We start from the raw sequence: 20137 nt of genomic DNA, 5'->3' as shown, positions 1-20137 counted from the left end.
GGCCTTGGCCTGCGCTGGCGACTCCCAGTTCCACAGTGGCGTCCGTCTGCTGCTAATGACTCTGTTGTGTGTTGCGTGACTTCCACACTGAAATACTAAGTCAACTGAAGGGCCTGTCTTTTGCTCAGGACCGTTGCTCCAATTCAGTTGTTCATCTCCAGTTATGGGAGCCGAGATGGAAACAGGAACTCATTCCTCATGTCCCAATTTGCCCTTTGGAAAAAGCTCAAGCCATCTACCAACTGGGGTGTGCACAGAAATCAAGGCTTTAGAAGAGGAAGAACACAAAACATTGCTCCCCATAACTAGGGATCTACAATGTGGGGCACCCTAATTCCAAATCTCTTCTGAAATTACTGATGTCCTTAGTTCCACCATAGTTCTGGGAGTTCCACCCAACCTTCCAGAGCACATTCAGGGGGCACAGAGGCCATGGGAGGGAGGCGAGTCCTATTATGTTGAGTAGACCTTGTTCCATGCATGCAACAACTTAGCTGAATCCTACCCCTAGCGTGGAAGCACCCAAGAAAATAGCTTAATGCCTTCCACATTAAGATGGCTCCAGCATTTATTAACCAGGGAGGGATAAAAGACGGCATGCATGCAAACAGAAGTATCTGCCAGCTTCACCAGTACAAATAGAGGCAACAATTTGCCAGGTAGTTCTATAAAGTCTGGGAAGCTGGCTGTCTCTAGCCTCGTATCTTGAGTAATGAGGAACCAATGGCTATGAGCCACAGTGGCTATGTTCTGCCTCCACTTCAGGAGGCAGTACGTCTCTGAATGCTGGGAATCACAAGTGGGGAGAGAACTGTTGCACTCAGGTCTTGCTTGTGGCCTTCCCATAGGAATCTGGGTGGCCACTGTGAGAACAGGGTAGTGGACTAGATGGGCCACTGGCCTGATCCAGCAGGCTCTTCTTAAGAGAAGTTTCCCACACCTACCTATTGCCCCCGCACTTTCTAGGGACAGGTCCACACTTTCCCAGTCTGTCTCTGAGCGTTCCCTTCCCCACCACTTCCCCCAGGAAGATCTGACCTTCACCGTTGAATCAGAGCACATGCCACTTTGGGTTTTCAGCAGTAAAGATCAGATTTTTGTGGGGAAAGAGCTCAGACATGGACCTGGAAAGCCCAGACCTGTGCCTCGGAATGCAAATGATACAACAAAATTTTCTACTGCATGGAGGCCCAAGCTCCACCCGAAACATGGAAATAATATTTCACCCCAGTCCTGGATCCACAAAAGTTTTGCTGCAAATCCTGTTCGCTCCTCTGTGTGTCAGCATCCCCTCCCAGTTGGTGATGTTTTTAAAACTGTACCTCCTCCTCCTTTGGAAAATGAGCTCTTCCTGTGCGTGTAGCTCTCCATGCCAATGGAGAGAGCTCAGTGGAGCAGAGCTTGCAGAAAGTATTCAGCCGTGTGCTAAAAACAAAACATGAGCACTGCACTTTGGGGCATTATGATAACCTAAAGAATTTTTTTTTTAAGTGCCTTAAAATTATTATTCTCTCCAAAGATGTCCTTTGATTGGATTGCCCACTGAGTTCTGGCAGAGAAAATGAGGTGAAAGAAATGGAGGTGACGGGAAATATATATCTGGGTAAAAAATTGACAGCTAGCAGGGAGGGGGGCACATGCACGCACAGACACCCAATTCTGTACAATGCATTGCTTCACTATCTTGCCAGGCATAATACAGCTTTGAAAACAATGCCCCGAGAAAACAAACCAATCTTGTGAGCTAAGAGGTTTACTTATTATGCATCCGCCAAAGAAAATAGTCCAAATGGGAACTGGTTTGTTTGCTCCACAGCTTATGTACTTCCAGCTGCAGTATTCTGCATGCTGCGGGCAATGAGATTTTGCCTTTCTGCCATGCAAGGACAGCCCTTGCCCTCAAGGGCTGCTGTGGCTGCTCAGTGTACGCGCACTCCTTCCCGTTAAAGGTGCCGCTCAAGTGTGGTGCAAGTGAAGCATTGTTTACTTCTGCGCCAGCATTATACGAGTGCTTGCAGCGAGGGAAGCAATTTCCAAGGGTCTGCTGTAAGAAAACAAACAAACCTCCCGATAGGAAGAGAGGGCTTCCCAGGGTACCGAGGCAGAAGATGCAAGGCCATCATGCGCTGAGTTATCGACTGGAGGGCAATAGGGAAGGAAGCAGGGTTGCCATCTGACCTGTTCCTTTTTCACCCAGATAGCATGGGGGATCGGAAGATCTGTTTGAAGTTCAAAGGCAAGTTACGGCTGGGAAAAGAACAAGTGTGTTAGAGGAGGCTTCTCCCATTCTCCAAGCACACCTTACAAGTCAGTCCATGGAACAAGAGCCCAGATGGTCACCTCTGCTAAGTAAAAGAGGCTTCAGGAGGAGATAGGTAAAGGTAAAGGTAAAGGACCCCGGATAGTTAAGTCCAGTCGTGAACAACTCTGGGGTTGCGGCGCTCATCTCGCTCTATAGGCCGAGCGACCCAGTGTTTGTCCATAGACAGTTTTTCCGGGTCATGTGGCCAGCATGACTAAGCCACTTCTGGCAAAACCAAAAACGAAACCTCCTGGTTTCAGAGGTATGCCAGTGAATGACAGTTTCTGGGGAGAGACAATGGGCAGAGAGCTATTTCTGCCCTGCTTAGGATTTACCAGAGGCATTGGCTTGGGAAGCTGGACTAGATGAACCTTTGGTCTGACTCATCAGGGCTCTTGTAATGTTTGCCTGAGAAGCCTGTGGTCAACTGGCTTCCATGTCTGGGCCTCTTCCTACCCACTTGCTTGGCTGACGCTTGTGACTGGAATGACAACCTCTCCTTTCCTGCCCGCCCCAGGCTTTTTCCTGGCAAAGGTGCTGTTAGCAGGCTGTTGCCTTGCCTCCTTGGTCTGAGGGGAGCACTGCAGTGCTTGTGGCTACAGACAGCAGTTGCTAACGTACCTCTATGGACAGCTGGCAAGGGAAGTGCTGTGGGCTCACCTTGACAGCGGGCTTGGGCCTTGTATGTAGTAGCGGTGTGGGCTGAACAGGGTCATGTCACCAGAACATTTCCTGCCACGTGCTGATGGGTTCCTTCTAGGCAGGCTTAATGTGGAGGAGTTGCGAATGATACCACGGGAGGGTCTGCTGGTATCACTAGGTTGCCTCTAGCTATTGTGATTTCTACTTCAATTACATTATACTGGTGTTAGTTCAGGACCTGGTGCATTGGCACAGCATCAGAGGATCCTGGGATCAGCTGTCCCCTTGGAAGGTACTCTGAAGTACTATGTAAAACGCCAACTGGGTCCTGAATTCCTTTGGAGGTGATGAAAGTGAAATTACTTTCAGTGCATTAAGCTGTATATCCAAGCACCTTGGTCTTGGCTAAGCTGCGGAATAGGAGAGGAGTTCATTGAGTAGTATAGCATTTAAAGTGTAAGCTTTATTTATATTTTGTTAACTTTATTACGTTAGACTTTATTATGTCTGTTGGTTTCACTGGTATGTTCTTATAAATATTTTATGTAAACTGCCTAGAGGTTTTTAAATTAAGCAGTACATAAATTTTGTTATGTAAAAAAGGGGGCCTTTTCACAAAACAGTCAAAGCAAGCCTCAGTCACAATTTTTTAAAAAATTACCACAACAACCCACCCATCTTTCTTTTTAATTTTTATGTATCTAACAGCCTAATATAGAACCCCAGGTTTGGAAGGAGCCTCAAAGGTCATCTAGTCCAACTCCCTGCCAATGCAGGAAACCCACTACTGCAACAGGTGGGTATCTAAACCCCACTTACAAACTTCAAAAGGAAGGATAATCCATCACTCCCTGCAAGGAAGTCTAGTTATAGATAAGTAGCCATGTTGGTCTGCCATAGTTGGAACAAAATTTAAAAATTCCTTCCAGGAGCACCTTAGAGACCAACTGAGTTTGTTATAGGTATAGGAAGTCTGTTTCACTGATTTAACGGCTTGTACCCTCAGAATTTTGTTCCTGATGTTTAAGAAAACACATATAAATATGTTATACATGTATGGAAAAAATTAATCCCAATGACCTTTTAGTCATCATATGGTGGTCAAAGTTTTTTTTTAAATTCTCACTTATACTTAATAGATCAGAGAAAGTTGTGCTTCTACCCCCCCTCCTCCAGCTGCAACACATGTTCAAACAACACATGCACCCTAGTGCTAGAGAGGGGAAGCACATCACATCTAAAAACACAGAAAGGGTTTATGAAATATTATGTCATACTTTCAACAATGGGAGAGAAGGGAATGGACTTGTTGGTGATGCTTGCTGCTAGAGTTGTAAATACTGGGGAAGTGCTACAATGCTGTGGTTATACATCAGACACACTGCCTCCAAAACTTAACCTAATACATAGAGAAAGTTCATAGAATGAAGCAGCTTCACAAAATACTTGATGAAGTACAGCGTCAGTTAATGCACTAACTGGAAAGGGATCCACTGCATTTTCTCAGGTACAAAATATTGTGGCATATTCACTCTAAGCCATACGTCACCTTGAGGGGTGTCATGTGGACTGTGTGCAACTAATGAGAAACAAATGTGCCATTTATTATGCCATAAACTAAACTGTGGAGAAAGGCCTTTATTTTTCTCCTCGTGATTACGAGAATACAACATTGAAGGCAGCAAGGATGCCTAGGTCCCTTGCCCTGCCTGTACCATTGCCTAGCTTGTTCCTGTCACACCACACCACAGTACCTGCCAGTGAAATGGGGATATGGAACAATGCCTGCCGGATGGGATGACGTGAGAGGGAATGAATGAACGCAAGGCTCTTTGAGATGATCAGATGACAAAAGCCACAGGAAGAGCCGCTTGAAATTACCCATAACCGTCCTATCCTCCAACATGAACCTTTGATTGTTTCCAACAGCAAACAACTGTGCCCTTGTTCAGTGTTAGAAACTGAGATATGAAAGCTAGCAACTAAATGGCACCTTAAACCTAGGTTATCGGCCCAACAATGGAATGTCTAGGCGTGCTTTTTTTATAACACAAACACAAAGCTGAAAATGAATGAACTGCAGCTAAAACATTATGTTCATTTTTCACACGGTCTGGTGAAAGACTCTTAAGAGGGTCTTTTCTCTAGTCTTCAGAGACAGCTTCCTTAAACTCGGCCTTCCAGATGTTTTGAGACTACAATTCCCATCATCCCTGACCACTGGTCCTGCTAGCTACGGATCATGGGAGTTGTAGGCCAAAAACATCTGGAGGGCTGAGTTTGAGGAAGCCTGCTTCAGAGAGTAGCTGGAAGTGGGGAAACAGAAAAGGGTCCTCCTTTCCTTCCACTCTGCAGTTTTAATCTGAAATCATAGGCGCAGTACTGTGCCCAGAGCTTAGAAAGTGCTTGTGCTAATGAAATTCCCTATCGCAAAATGTGCCTAGAAGAATGCGAGTTTCAAACACTGCCCTTGTTTGGGTGCAGAGTGGACAAATATCCATGCAAGCCTTGACAAGATAAAGAGCATCTTGGCCCCATGTTAGAAGCAATGCAGGGCTTCCCACTAACAGCAATCATTAGACCATCAGCTTGAGGCATGGAGATGCACTGGGAGCTTGCTTTGCCAATATAAAACTGCTGCTTACTGGTGTTCTTTGAAAGAAGTTGTAAAGAGATCTCTTCAGTCCAGAAAGTGTGTAGGTCAGTGGATGGAGCTTCTTCTTTAAACAAAAAACTTGATTCCTTTTCCTTGATTCCTCACAAGGACTGCTCCTGCCACTTACTATCTGTTTTTTGTTTTTATTGTTTTAAGGTTTTATTGTTCTAGGCTGCGAAAGAATACTATTAATTGCCATTAATGGAGGCCACTATGAGGCCTGGGATTGCTACCGTGGAGGGGCGAGGGAGGTATGGCGGTGGGGGCAGATGTTACAGGCGAAGGGGATCGAGATATGGATACGCTCGTACCCTTTCCAATCTGCGCCCCATCCCGAGGGACGAGGGTAGGGTGAGCAAGGATTACTCACCTCCGTCACTGGTGCTGTGCAATGCCAGGTCTATAGGCAATAAAACCGCCACCCTACGAGATTTCTTTATCTCGCAGGGGGTCGACCTGGCTTGTGTGACGGAGACCTGGGTGCGCGAAGGGGCAACAGTTACCTTACGAGAGATGGCGCCCCCGGGTTTCTCTGTCCTCCACCAGTCGCGGACTGTGGGCCGGGGGGGAGGGGTGGCATTATTAATCCGGGAAGATTGTCCTTTCAGGGCTCTACCATCGCCATCGATCCCCGGCATCGAATGTGTTGGCCTAGTGTGGGGCTCCGAGGAGAGCTTGGCTGTCTGGCTGGTGTACCGGCCACCTAGCGCACCAGCAGCCACCCTGTCAGGCCTATTGGAGGCGGTGGCCGGCTGGGCCTTGGAGTTCCCTAACCTATTGGTATTGGGGGACTTCAACATCCATGCTGATGCCACTCCCTCCTCACAGGCTCTGGACCTGGTGTCTTCCATGGCGACACTAGGGCTCTCCCAGTTTGTTTCGGGCCCCACACATCAAGCAGGCCACACGCTGGATTTGATCTTTGGCGTCGGTATAGATGTGATCATGTCTCCTTCGATTAAGGTGCCATGGTCTGATCACTACGCTCTGAAAGCCAGGATTGACTTTCCACCCCCACCCTGCTTAGGTGGCGAGCCAATTTGGGCTCGCCCGCAGAGGCTGATGGACCCTGAGAGATTCCGCCAAGCCTTGCGGGACCTTGCTCCCCCTGGCGACTCATTGACTGAGCTTGTTGAGGGCTGGAATGCCCAGCTCCTGGCAGCCATCGATGAGATCGCACCTAAGCGCCCTCTGCGACCCCGCAGAAACCGGGCTCCCTGGTTTACCGAGGAGCTCCGGAAAATGAAGCGGGACCTCAGACGGCTAGAGCGAGTATGGCGGGGTGCCCGTGACGGAGCCTCAAGAACATCTTATAGGGCTTTTATGAAAACCTACGAGATGGCGGTGAAGGCTGCTAAGAAGTCATACTTCTCGGCCTCCATTGCATCCGCTAGCTCTCGCCCAGCGCAATTATTTAGTATAATCAGGTCTTTAACGTCCCTTGAGGGACAGCCAAATCTAAATAACAAATTGACACACGGCTGTGAGGCATTTGCGAGCTTTTTTGCGGAGAAGGTCTTGTCGCTCCGCCATGACCTCCCTGCCAATTTGGATACAATAAAGGAACTGGAGGCCCCTCGACTGTCCTCGGGTCCAGTATTGGACCACTTCGACCAGATATCCCCAGCCGATGTGGACAGACTCCTCCGAGCTGGAAAGCCCTGTCCTCTCGACCCATGCCCGTCTTGGCTGATTAGAGCGTGTCCAGACGAGGTGCGGGCCCTCCTGGGGGGTATCATCAATTTGTCCCTTGGCACGGGGACATTCCCAGGGGAACTGAAGGAGGCAGTGGTGCGCCCGCTCTTAAAGAAAACATCATTAGATCCTTTAGATCTATCCAATTACCGCCCGGTTTCGAATCTTCCGTTCCTGGGTAAGGTGATTGAGAGAGCGGTTGCTGAACAGCTTGGTGGGTTTCTGGATGAAACATCGGCTCTGGATCCATTCCAGTCCGGCTTCCGCGCTGGTCATGGGACCGAGACGGCTCTGGTCGCCCTAACAGATGACCTTCGTAGACAGCTGGATCGAGGCGGGTCGGGGCTGCTGATTCTTCTAGATCTATCAGCAGCTTTCGACATGGTCGATCACGAACTTCTGGACCACCGCCTTGCCGACGTGGGGATCCAGGGCACAGTCCTTCAATGGCTGCGCTCGTTTCTCTCTGGTCGGGGACAGAGGGTGGCGCTTGGGGGGGAATTGTCATCGCGCCACTCCTTGGTGTGTGGAGTACCTCAGGGTGCGATACTCTCCCCGATGCTTTTCAACATCTTTATGCGCCCCCTCGCCCAGCTTGTTCGGAGTTTTGGGCTGGGTTGTCATCAGTATGCCGATGACACCCAACTCTATCTGTTGATGGATGGCCATCCTGACTCGGCCCCAGACACACTGACCAGATGTTTGGAAGCTGTGGCTGGATGGTTACGTGGGAGCCGGTTGAAGCTAAATCCTTCGAAGACAGAGGTCCTGTGGCTGGGACGGGGCGATATGGGATTGGGGGGGCAACTCCCATCTCTTGCGGGGGCGCAATTAGTGCCAGCACCGTCCGTTAAGAGTTTGGGTGTAATCTTCGACACCTCCCTTTCCATGGAGGCGCAGATTGCAGCTATAACAAAGGCGGCATTTTTCCATCTCCGCCAAGCTAAGCAGTTGGCTCCTTACCTCTCTCGCCCTGACCTAGCTACTGTGATCCACGCGACGGTCACCTCCAGACTGGATTATTGTAACTCGCTCTACGTGGGGCTGCCCTTGAGACTGACCCAGAAACTCCAGCGGGTGCAGAATGCTGCAGCGAGACTCCTTACGAGGTCTTCGCTGCGAGATCACATTCACCCGGTGCTATACCAGCTGCACTGGCTCCCGGTGGAGTACAGGATCAGGTTTAAGGTGCTGGTTTTAACCTTTAAAGCCCTATATGGCCTAGGACCCTCGTACCTACGGGACCGCCTCTCCTGGTATGCCCCACAGAGAAACCTACGGTCTTCAAATAAAAACATCTTGAAGGTCCCAGGCCTCAGAGAGGTTAGGCTGGCCTCAACTAGAGCCAGGGCTTTTTCGGCTGTGGCTCCGATCTGGTGGAACGCTCTGTCACAAGAGACCAGGGCCTTGCGGGACTTGACATCTTTCCGCAGGGCCTGCAAGACAGAGCTGTTCCACCAGGCCTTTGGCCAGGGCACAGCCTGACTCCCTCCCTCGGCAATCTTCGCAGAGCTCTGGCCCAATGGTTGCCAGTGGCTGAATTAATTAATTTTTATAATGAATGATTTTAGAATGTTGTTTATGTTGTACTTTTGTACTGTTTTATTGTTGTTAGCCGCCCTGAGCCCGGCTTCGGCTGGGGAGGGCGGGATATAAATAAAATTTATTATTATTATTATTATTATTTTGGAGTGCCACCATTTGAATTGGTAGGGCTCCTGTGGCATACCTTTACAGCACATCTAAGGCACATTACTTCCCCACATTAAGGCACCTGACTGTCATTTGTGAAGCATACTGGGAATTGCAGCTCTGCAATTCTTTGTGCTGTAAATATGCTTTAAACATATAGTGTGCACACAGAACAAGTGGATGAAAGGCAGAAATTCAACAGGTTAGTTAAATCCCTATCACTTCACCCCTGTACCAGAAACAGTAGTGCACACTGAATTTCTGCCAACTGTACATTTGTCAAAGGCACAAGGGAACCTGAAAGCAACAAAGTGACAACTCCACACTAACCCTTTTTTTGGGGGGGAAATTCCCTTATTCCAGCGCTGTTTCCCCCTGCTTCCCACTGCTATCCCGGATTGTTAGATATCCCGTAGACTGTCCCCAGGACAGGTGAGGCTGCTGATCCCTTATTTTCGAGGCTGCTGATCCCTTATTTTCAAATCTGAAAGTTGACAGCTATGCATATAATTTAGCTGTCCCAGTCTCTGCACCAAGAAATAGCAAAGCAAACGGCACATGCATGCCAGGTTCAGAAGAGAAGGAGAAGCTGCCCCAAGCCTCTTGAAAACCTCTACACACACACACACACACATGGTTACGTACTTAATTCATTCCGGAGGTCCATTCTTAACCTGAAACTGTTCTTAATCTGAAGCACCGCTTTAGCTAATGGGGCCTCCCGCTGCTGCTGCGCCGCCGCCACACAATTTCTGTTCTCATCCTGAAGCAAAGTTCTTAACCTGAGGTACTATTTCTGGGTTAGCGGAGTCTGTAACCTGAAGCGTATGTAACCCGAGATACTACTGTATAGTATAAAGCTGCTTGCAGCATAGCTTTGCAACAGCTCACTTGCTAAAAACACAGTTTTGTTACAAATCAAAGCCTCAGCCCACAATTTTGACGTGTACTCAAAGTTGAGAGAATGGCAGATTTGAATTTGAAAAGCAAAGTTTATAGCCATTCAGAATGCAAGAGAAAAGACAGCCTGCTTTCTACCACGTGTCACTTTGGGAGGTGACGCTGTTGCAGATGTAAATTTAGTGGTCCTTCTCTGCCATCCCTGACCACACAGAGCGGTTAATTGTTGGCTCTGCATACAGAGATCTAGATACGCCTTTATTCTGGGTGCACGGGTGAAGAAATGAGCTGAGAGTGGGAGTGAGGAGCCCACCAGAGAATGCAATGTGCTTGCTGCATTCACAAAAACGCACTAATAGGCCAAGCTCTATAAATACTCTCCTATAGGCATGTCCCACTGCTTACCAAAGCCAGCCTCTCTACTCAGACTGCTCTCCTGCTTCTCCTTTCCTAGAAACAGACAGCACGGCAAACAGCCTACAGCCATAAGTGAGAGCTTTGGCCTCACAGGCCAGTGGTAAAACTGTGCCAAGGAGTTGAAACAAGGAGTTGAAACCGGAGACTTTTCATACTCCCAAACAAAACACAAGCTCCGTAGGGCTGTGGAATGCCAAACTACCCTAGTTGCACATGGCTCGGTCCAGCTCAAGTCTATACCAGAAGGTCCTGATATTTGATCTAGGCTGCAACAGTTTCCAGAGCTAGGAAACATATGTCACTCCCCGGCCCAATTAAAAATTAAAGCCGGAAAAAGTGGAGGGTTTTCTTTATGCACAGGACACAGCAAACATCAGACAAGTTCTTATCCTCCTGGATAATCCAGCCACTCTGAGTACTCAGCATTTCCAAGATGTTGCCATTAGCAGTGAATTATGTTCAAATATGAATAAAATAGTCTTAGTAATGAGATCAGCATGTCCTGTTCCATTTGGGACAATTCACACAGCTTTACAGTGGGCTTTATGAGAGGGAAAATGTGCATATAAAACATACAACATAAACCTTCCATATGCAAAATAGTTGGAATTTAATATTTTCTCTCCAAATACAGTTACAGAATAAGCACAACATTCTTAAAATGTATTCCAAATATCTGAAGGCTCCACATACATTACCTCAGTAATCCCTACAACCAGTGCTATTCTTCTCCCTTGTTCTCTTATAATGGCATTGGCGCCTACCTGAGACGTGCCAGAACTGAGTTCCAGCAAGTTCTGGCTGGGAAAAAAGCCCTGCGTACAACAATCCTGTAAGGCAGACTGATACCATTTTATTCTGATACTGAGATGAAGGCAGCCTGGAGAGAGTTGCTGAAAATATCCCAGCACTGCCTCTTAGCTATACACCTGGAAGGAACCTCCAGAGGCAACCTGGTCCAATTCTTGTCACTTCATTATGAAATGGGAAGAGAGGTAGGGGGGCCCTTAATGAAATTCTCTCTTCTCACTCCTTTCAGTTTTAGCCAAATTATGGCTTCCCCCCTTCAACCTTCTAAAAACAGTACTAAAGGGGCTACCAGAAAAGGTAAAATGGCAATCCTCCTCTGACTGCAGAGGCAAAACCCCACCATTGCTCCTACAGAGGCACCAGAGGCAAAACCCATGAAAATATCATCAAAACCATCACTGGCCATTCTGCTTTCTGAGCCCAGAGGACAAGAGTAAGTGTTTTCTATTTCTTAGAGAAAACACAAATTTGGAAAGTTTTCGGCCTAAGTAGTAATGTTTATAACTGAGAACGCTGAGATATTTTTCTCTTCCTAGGGCAGGGGTCTGCAACCTTTAAGACAAAAAGAGCCACTTGGACCCGTTTCCGAAGAAAAAAAACTGGGAGCCGCAAAACTCGTCATTATAAAAATAACATTTTTGTCACTTTTTTATTATTTCTTTGTTTGACCCCTCAGAATTACTCCTCCTCATAGAAATAAATGTTAAATTAACAAGTTACCTTTTTGTGTGTGTGTGTTCTTCACTCCCCTTCAAAACAGTGACCAGCGTACATGCCCCCTTTCAATGCAGTGACCAGCGTACATGCCCCTTACAATGTAGCGGGCGGGCGGGCGGGAAGGTGACGTCGGGACGGTGCGTGACTAACGCACGCACCGCCCCCATGCGACGTCGCAGCCAGTACAGCACCCGCCACAGTGGGGAGTGTCGGGGCGCACAATGCGCCTCCTCCCCTCGCTAGTATCCGCCCCGGAGCCGCGGCAAAGGTGTAAAAGAGTCACATGCAGCTCCGGAGCCGCGGGTTGCAGACCCCTGTCCTAGGGCATTACACCACCTGGAGATGACAGGGGGACTGGTGCAAATAGATGGTGCCTGTGGGTCAAGCTGCACAACAGAGGTGCACTGATGTGCTACCTGCCCACATGATTTGGGCTGCAGATGGATGTGATCATGCCCTGTGTGAGGAATGGTGTGGGTGTGGAATTGTCTCAAGATGATGCAAAGAACAAAGTACTGTTACTCTCTGATCTCGGGATCTTTCCATTGTCATTGTACCAGGTTGTCAAATCTCATATGCTAGAGATGAAACAAGCATGGCTCTTTCCATCTTCATTTTTTACTGTAATCTAACACCTCAAAAATATATTAGACACCGCAGAAATATATTAACAGTATTATTAACTAAGTGCGAGGCTAGTTACAACTGTCTTTTTCTCATAAAAGTTAGGTGTTTCTTATCTCAGGTCTGTGATGCTGAGAAAAGATGGTGGAAGAGCTGAAAGTAATACTAGAAAAAGTTTTGGTAGAGAGAAAGTGTACTTTTTTCCATTGTGTACTGCCTTGCGATACCATATGAAAGACAGTATTTGAATACCTAAAACTTTTTTTTTTTTAAAGTCCCAGATAAATAAAAATAACTGTTTGGCACGGCAAGGAGCAGCAGAAGGTCACCAAAGGAGACCAGAGAAGACCCAGCGGGGGCTCTTCCAGACATCCGCTCCCCACAGACTATAACCCCTATTCTGAACCGAGGCGGAGGGAAGGAGCGAGCTGATGGCAAGATTTGCTCCTCGTTGCAACGATATACCATTTGCCAGCAGTCCGGTCCAGAAAGATTCCTTCCGTCGCTGAACTCCTGCGAGTACGTCAAAGACACGGTAAGCCCAACCCACGCAAGTATTAGCCGTTGTAGTAAAATAAAGCGAGGATGAAACCCTATTTAAAGACGTCTGGAAGGTCTGGCGGGGGCCGCCGGGGACTAGCGGCGAGGAAGCTCGCAAAGCGCCGCTGCGTAAAGTTGGAGCGTTCCTTTGGAAACGCACCGCCGAGGCGCTGGCCCACCCGACCCGACCCCCGGGTGCGCCGAATAGCGGCTTTTATAAATAGCAACGGGAGAAAGGTGAGGCACCCTTGGCTTGTGGATCCACCCCGTCCCTCCCGATCCGCTCCGTGCGACTTACGTGCTGGTCCTGCAGTCCAGGTCCTATCCAGCGCCGGCCAAACTTGTCGGTTTGCAGCGCTCGCTCGGCAATTCCGCGGCTGTTGCTCCGGCGCGTCCGTCCCTACGGCTGGCAGATTACAGTGCTCGCCAATAATCCCCAATGGAGGGGAAGATTAAAGGCACCAGGACCGCCCCCACGGAGGCCTCCAATCTCCGCGGCTTTCGGAGAAGCGTCACGCTGCCCCCCTCCCGCGTCCACCTCGGACGGGGCACAGGCGAGGGCGGGAGAGAGCGAGGGGGGCCGCCGGAGCCTGGGCGCACGAGGGAGCCGGGCACAGGCGCACGAGGCGGGAGAGGCGGGCAGCGCGCCAGGGCGCTCCTCGCTTCCTTCCCCGCCGGGCCGCGTGCCTCTCTCGGCCGAGCGCGGAGACGCCAGAACTTCGGCAAAGTCGGCCGCGATCCTGAAGGCTTTCACTCCGGACCATCACTGGGGAGCAGGCGGTGGCGCTTCGCTGCGAGACAGGTTTCTTGGCCGAAAGGTCCGTCTCGACGCAGATCCAGGGAAGAGTGTTTAGCACCAAAGTTTGAAGTTCTCAGCCCAGTCTAGGGCGAGTTGCAAATGTTTCCTTGGAGCACGTAGTTTTATATTGAGCATAATCCACACAGATTCAACTTTTCCAGCCTTCTTTTATTTCTTAAAGGCCGCTATATCCAGTCCAATCTAACCCTTACACGTAATTTTTCAAACGAGCGCGTCGAGGATCGCAGCGCCACGAAGCGTCTTTGAAAAGCGTGGGGTTTAACTCCGAGTGAATCTCTTAAACTCCGGGAATGAGCTCATCCTCGGTATGGCGAAATGCTGCGTTTTTAATCCTGATACTATGTGTGTAAATAAATCGTCCGCTGTGTAGACACCCTGCCCCCCGCAGCTCATTAAGACAGACAAAAAGAAAAGTGTAGATTAAATGCCACTGGCCTATTTTGGGTCTTCTAATCATCTAAATTTAGTGGGAGAAACCAGAGCCGGATCCCAGGCCATAGAAGCACCAACCTTGGTAGTCAGACTACCTGGACATCAGATCCCTGAATGCAGCGCTTCACGGAGGCTTTATGCGATCTAAAGCACAACTGTTACCCTGTATTTACATGGCTTCCCCCAAAGAGGCCTGGTAACACAGACATATAGGTCCCAGCATGCTTAAAAAACTACAGTTCCCAAGATTCTTTGGGGTGGCCATGTGCTAGTGTGTGGTTAGGGCCTTTGTGTATCCAAGGGACCCAATGCAGATGCAAGTCCATTGAATCTAGGAGAGCCGTTGAGAAAGCGTACTAAGGCCAGCAAACAGGGATTTGCATAAATAGACTTGTGTAACAGGATAGTCATATTTACTTTGAAATCCCAGGACACTATGTACATAGGATTGCAACCCTCTGATGGCAAGATTGCAAGGGCATTTGCTTCCTCTGGATTCAATACTATTCTCATGGATGGCAATTAAGACATAATCTGAACAATATAAATACACCAAATGAGGTGCATTTAAGATGCCAGAACCGGAGAGTTTTTCTCTCACACTCCTTATATCAGTCAGGTCAAAGATGGCATTTTCAATGTCCACATGCATAATTAATTCATAAAGAAAGAAATGCAAACCCCATATTGTCTTCATATTTAGCATATACAATGCTGGCACAAGCTAAAAATATAATGTGTGATTCAGCCAAAGTTGGTTTGGGTTTTTTTTAAAACATTATTTATATGCTGCTTACTTGACCAGAAACCTAAGCCGCTTACATAAAACAATATAAAATATTCATTAAAATACTGATAAAATCAAAAGTTAAAAACAAATGGACATAAAATGTCTCCAAATATATATTGTTATTGTTGGCATCTGTCTGTCTTGAGAAACAGTGGCGTGTGCCTTCAGGGGTGAAGTCAAACCACTGGAGAACCACAGCATCTGCTACAGCTGCAGAGACCAGTCACTTATAACTGCTGCCTCGTGTGTTGTTTTTGCTGTGTTAGCAGCACTGAAGTGACCTCTCTAAGATGCAGGCCTGGGCAGTGTGTATGGAGGTCCTGGGCTGCCCTCGCTGAGCAATACTTTTGGCTCCAGGAGTTCCCAGAAAGAGTCGAACAAAATGGCATCTAACCGTGTTAGGGATTTGTGTAGGGTTTAGTCCTTAGTTTCTTCTTTTGCCGAAGATGTCCCACAAGGCAGCAGGTACTGATTTTGTCCTTGATGTTTACTCCCAACGTGTCTCCTGGATGAGTATAGACGCAAGGCAGTGGAGGTTTAGGACCAGAGTTTCCTTCTCCTGGATGGGCTGGCTACCTTCTCAGGTTGACGAGCCCCATCTGCCCCTCACTTCTCTCTACAGCATTTGCAGAAACCACCTTCTTGACCGTTGGGTCCACTACTGGAATTGTACGCTCAATCCACTGGTGCCTGTCATTGCATGCAATAGCTCTTTGGCTATCCAGCTGTTCTTGGGGTATGGCTGCTGTCGCATGCTGACAGCTTCTAGGAGCCACAGGTGAGAACTAAGTGCAGGGTGGGGAGCAAAGATGGACAAACTATATCAGAAGGAGCACAACGTGTCCCCCACCAAAGGTGCTACCCCTCCCCTAACACCCCATACATATGGCTTGCAAGAAATATGCATAATAAAGTTACATGTTAAAAATACAAGCACTTCTACCGTATTTTTCGCACTATAGGACGCACTTTTTCCCCTCCAAAAATGAAGGGGAAATGTGTGTGCGTCCTATGGTGCGAATGCAGGCTTTTGCTGAAGCCTGGAGAGCGAGAGGGGTCCGTGCGCACCGACCCCTCTCGCTCTCCAGGCTTCAGGAAGCTATCCCAAGTCTTGCAAGCCCGGCGGGATGTCCCGCGGGCTCGCAAGGCTTGCGGGCAGCAGCCTGCACCCAAAAGCTGGGGACAGCGGGGAGGCGCAGAGCCGCCACCCCGCTATTCCCCGACCTGATCTGGAGGCTGGCGGGGGGAGAAGCAAGCCTGCTTCTCCCCCCCACCATCCCCACAACCTCCAGATCAGGTCGTGGAAAAGCGGGATGGCGGCGCTCCGCTATCCCGCTTTTCCCCGACCTGATCGGGAGGCTGGCGGGGGGAGAAGCAAGCCTGCTTCTCCCCCCCACCAGCCCCACAACCTCCAGATCAGGTCGTGGAAAAGCGGGATGGCGGCGCTCCGCTATCCCGCTTTTCCCCGACCTGATCGGGAGGCTGGGGGAGGGAGAAGCAAGCCTGCTTCTCCCCCCCACCAGCCCCACAACCTCCAGATCAGGTCGGGGGAAAGCGGGATGGCGGCGCTCCGCTATCCCGCTTTTCCCCGACCTGATCGGGAGGCTGGGGGAGGGAGAAGCAAGCCTGCTTCTCCCCCCCACCAGCCCCACAACCTCCAGATCAGGTCGTGGAAAAGCGGGATGGCGGCGCTCCGCTATCCCGCTTTTCCCCGACCTGATCGGGAGGCTGGGGGAGGGAGAACCAAGCCTGCTTCTCCCCCCCACCAGCCCCACAACCTCCAGATCAGGTCGTGGAAAAGCGGGATGGCGGCGCTCCGCTATCCCGCTTTTCCCCGACCTGATCGGGAGGCTGGGGGAGGGAGAAGCAAGCCTGCTTCTCCCCCCCCACATCCCCACAACCTCCAGATCAGGTCGGGGGAAAGCGGGATGGCGGCGCTCCGCTATCCCGCTTTTCCCCGACCTGATCGGGAGGCTGGGGGAGGGAGAAGCAAGCCTGCTTCTCCCCCCCACCAGCCCCACAACCTCCAGATCAGGTCGTGGAAAAGCGGGATGGCGGCGCTCCGCTATCCCGCTTTTCCCCGACCTGATCGGGAGGCTGGGGGAGGGAGAAGCAAGCCTGCTTCTCCCCCCCCCACATCCCCACAACCTCCAGATCAGGTCGGGGGAAAGCGGGATGGCGGCGCTCCGCTATCCCGCTTTTCCCCGACCTGATCGGGAGGCTGGGGGAGGGAGAAGCAAGCCTGCTTCTCCCCCCCCCCACCATCCCCACAACCTCCAGATCAGGTCGGGGGAAAGCGGGATGGCGGCGCTCCGCTATCCCGCTTTTCCCCGACCTGATCGGGAGGCTGGGGGAGGGAGAAGCAAGCCTGCTTCTCCCCCCCCACCATCCCCACGACCTCCCGGCTTCAGGAGAGCCCCACCGCCAGCCCCACAAGCTCGGGGGACAGCGGGAGAGGCGCAGCGCGCCATCCCGCTGTCTCCCGACATGGTTTGGAGGTTGGCGGAAGGCTTCCTCCTCCCCCAGCCCCGCAAGTTCCCAGAGCGATGCCAAAGCATGGCTCTGGGTCCCGTTCTGGGGGAGGGGGAAGCTCGGGCTTCCCCGCCCCAGCCCCGCGCCTGGGGGGGGGATAAATCTAGGTGCGTCCTATGGACCGGTGCGTCCAATAGTCCGAAAAATACGGTAAGTCCAGTTGATTTCAGCAAGACTGCTTTAAATCTCCAGTTGGTCAGTGGGACCTGAAAATGCTTAGGTTTTCTGAATCATATTCACAGTTTACAAACTCTATGGGTTCTTCCGGATGTTCTTGGATGCCAGGTGTCCTGGTTAAATACATCACTTGCATAAGCCACAGAAGAAAAGTGCAGATCCCGGCCAGTCCAAATAGCTTACCACAGAAGGAGTGTGGTTAGTGTAGGTGGTATAGTCTAGAGAATAACCTGTTTGGAGCCAGGAAAAAGCAGAAAAGCTGGCTGTTTTATAAAGCTACTCTTGAAGAAGAGGCATTTGATTCAAAAGACACTGTAAATATTTTAAAGTCCACCTGGAATTATTTTGCTTTTTTATTGTTTCAAATCCTAAATGTCTATGCAGCATTAGAGAAACAAGACATTTTATGTTATTATGTTGAGGCAAAAAAACTCAGCCTTGTGCCTTTGTTTTTCTGGATATTGCTTTCTATATGTCCAATTCTGCTGAGAGTAGCCCATATAGGATGTTATATGCAAATACCACATGCTAATGCATGGTTACATACACTCAACTTCATATTTCATGCTCTTATGTGATCCACACTATACATTTAAAGCATATTCAATGAACTGTAGTTTCCCCAGCAAAGGGCTACCATTAATACAGAGCTTATGCATTTATACATCATTTATACTAGAAATGCCATTATACAAATCTATAGTATGACCTGCATTTGGAATACTGTGTATCATTTTAGTCGCCAAACCTCAAAAAGGAAATTGTAGAGATGGGAAAGGTTCAGACAAGGGCAGTAAGGATGATCATGGGAATGGAGCAACTCCCCTACAAATTTTTAGTTTTGGGGAGTTTTCAGCTTAGAGGAAAGATAGGCAAGGGGTGACATGATGGAAGTGTATAAAACTATACTGTGTGGCATGGAGAAAGTGGATAGCCCTCTCCCATAACACTAGAACTCATGGACATCTAATGAAGCTGAAAACAGGAGGATTCAGGACAAGTAAAAGAGTGGCAATGATGACCACCATCTTGGATGATTAGACAAATTCAAAGAAGATTTGAGAAATTCAAGTACTAGCCATAGTGTCTCTGAAGTATGCCTCCGAACACCAGTGTCTGGAAACGACAAGAAGGGGGAGTGCTTTGGTGCTCAGGTTTGGCATGTAGGTTTCCAAAAAGCTTCTGGTTGGCCACGAAGAGCCTGTTGATGTGCAGTTGTATGTGACCCCTTTTATAACTTTCTAGGTAGAATGAGATTGGAGCCTGCGGGGTACAGCAGTATTGGGACTTGGTTCAGCAGGCACTGCCCTGCTTCTCCTGAACACATTTACTGTACACATGAGAGGAATGCGTAGAGAGTCTAAAAAGCTAGATAAATCTACAGATTCATTGTAAAGAAAAATGCAAATGAGTGGTTGGTATGCAGCAATCTGCAATGTAGCCAAAACAGCAGGAGGCACATTCCCAGCAAACATAGTTTGTGGATTGATCAAATTTGATCACTGTGATAACTTTCAGCATTGGCAACACAGTGTATTTATAATTCTAACTTTCTTTTTTTGAAATACAGTAGTTAAAACTTGACTTTAATTTTAATTCCATATGAGGACAAACTATGTCATAAAGTGTAGCTGTGCAGGTGAACATGGTGAAATTATATGCAACAATAGTCTTATATAACTAATCTTTTACATTGAGCTACCACGTCACCCATACAAATACCGATGTTTGTATTGTACACAATACATCATGGGGTAAGCCCAGGTTTTCAACTAACCTTAATCAGAAAATCGTTGTCATCTAAAGTCAAGATCCCAGTGTGACCATGAAACCTAAGTAGTTAATGAGTAATGTACTGCCATTTATCAATTGGTGGGTTAGCTAAACATCTGAGGTGTCTCTGAGGCATTCAGATAAACAGAATGCCTTGTGGCTCTTTCACATGGTGCTTTTTCATTGCATTTAGTGCTGAATCTACAACTGGAAATCACCCTAGTCCTCGAGATATTGCAGGCTGTGTTACATTCAAATGATTTTAAATTCATGTCTCATTATTTGGTGGGATTAAATTTTTTGATGAGCGAGAATTGCTACTTTTTTGGGGGGAGTAATGATTTTTAAAACAAATGTTTCTACTTCTTAAAAAAAACAGCACCCCCCAAAAAAAACTGCATAGAAGCTTTGCTGAAGAAATATTTTAAATCAGGGTTGGGAAACCTGTAGCCCTCTAGATATTGTTGAACTCAAGCTCCCATCAGCCCCTGCCAGCATGGTTAAATTTTCAGATATGGAAGTTAGCTTTATAGGTATAAACCACCACTGAATAGAGCCCGGAGACTAATGGGCTGCCAGTGTAGTTGAGCCAGAATTGGTGTTTGGGCTTCTGAAATC

General features: G+C 48.7%; 1 protein-coding gene across 4 annotated transcripts in view; it reads right to left on the bottom strand.

The window, feature by feature from the left end:
- SLC38A3 (solute carrier family 38 member 3) overlaps positions 1–20137 on the bottom strand; it is a 178859-nt gene that overhangs the window by 68698 nt on the left and 90024 nt on the right. Inside the window, exon 1 of one of the 4 annotated variants that reach the window (XM_081185877.1) lies at positions 13294–13434. The exons of the other annotated variants lie outside the window; for them this stretch is intronic. The gene's annotated coding sequence lies outside the window, so the exon portion shown is untranslated. Of the gene's footprint in view, positions 1–13293; positions 13435–20137 lie in introns of those variants that run through there. 4 annotated transcript variants of the gene reach the window in all.

The sequence above is a fragment of the Podarcis bocagei genome (assembly GCF_964188305.1).
Source record: "Podarcis bocagei genome assembly, chromosome: 2".
NCBI lineage: Eukaryota > Metazoa > Chordata > Lepidosauria > Squamata > Lacertidae > Podarcis > Podarcis bocagei.
Note: the sequence above shows the minus strand (reverse complement) of the source record. Positions and strands in the feature narration are given on the sequence as shown.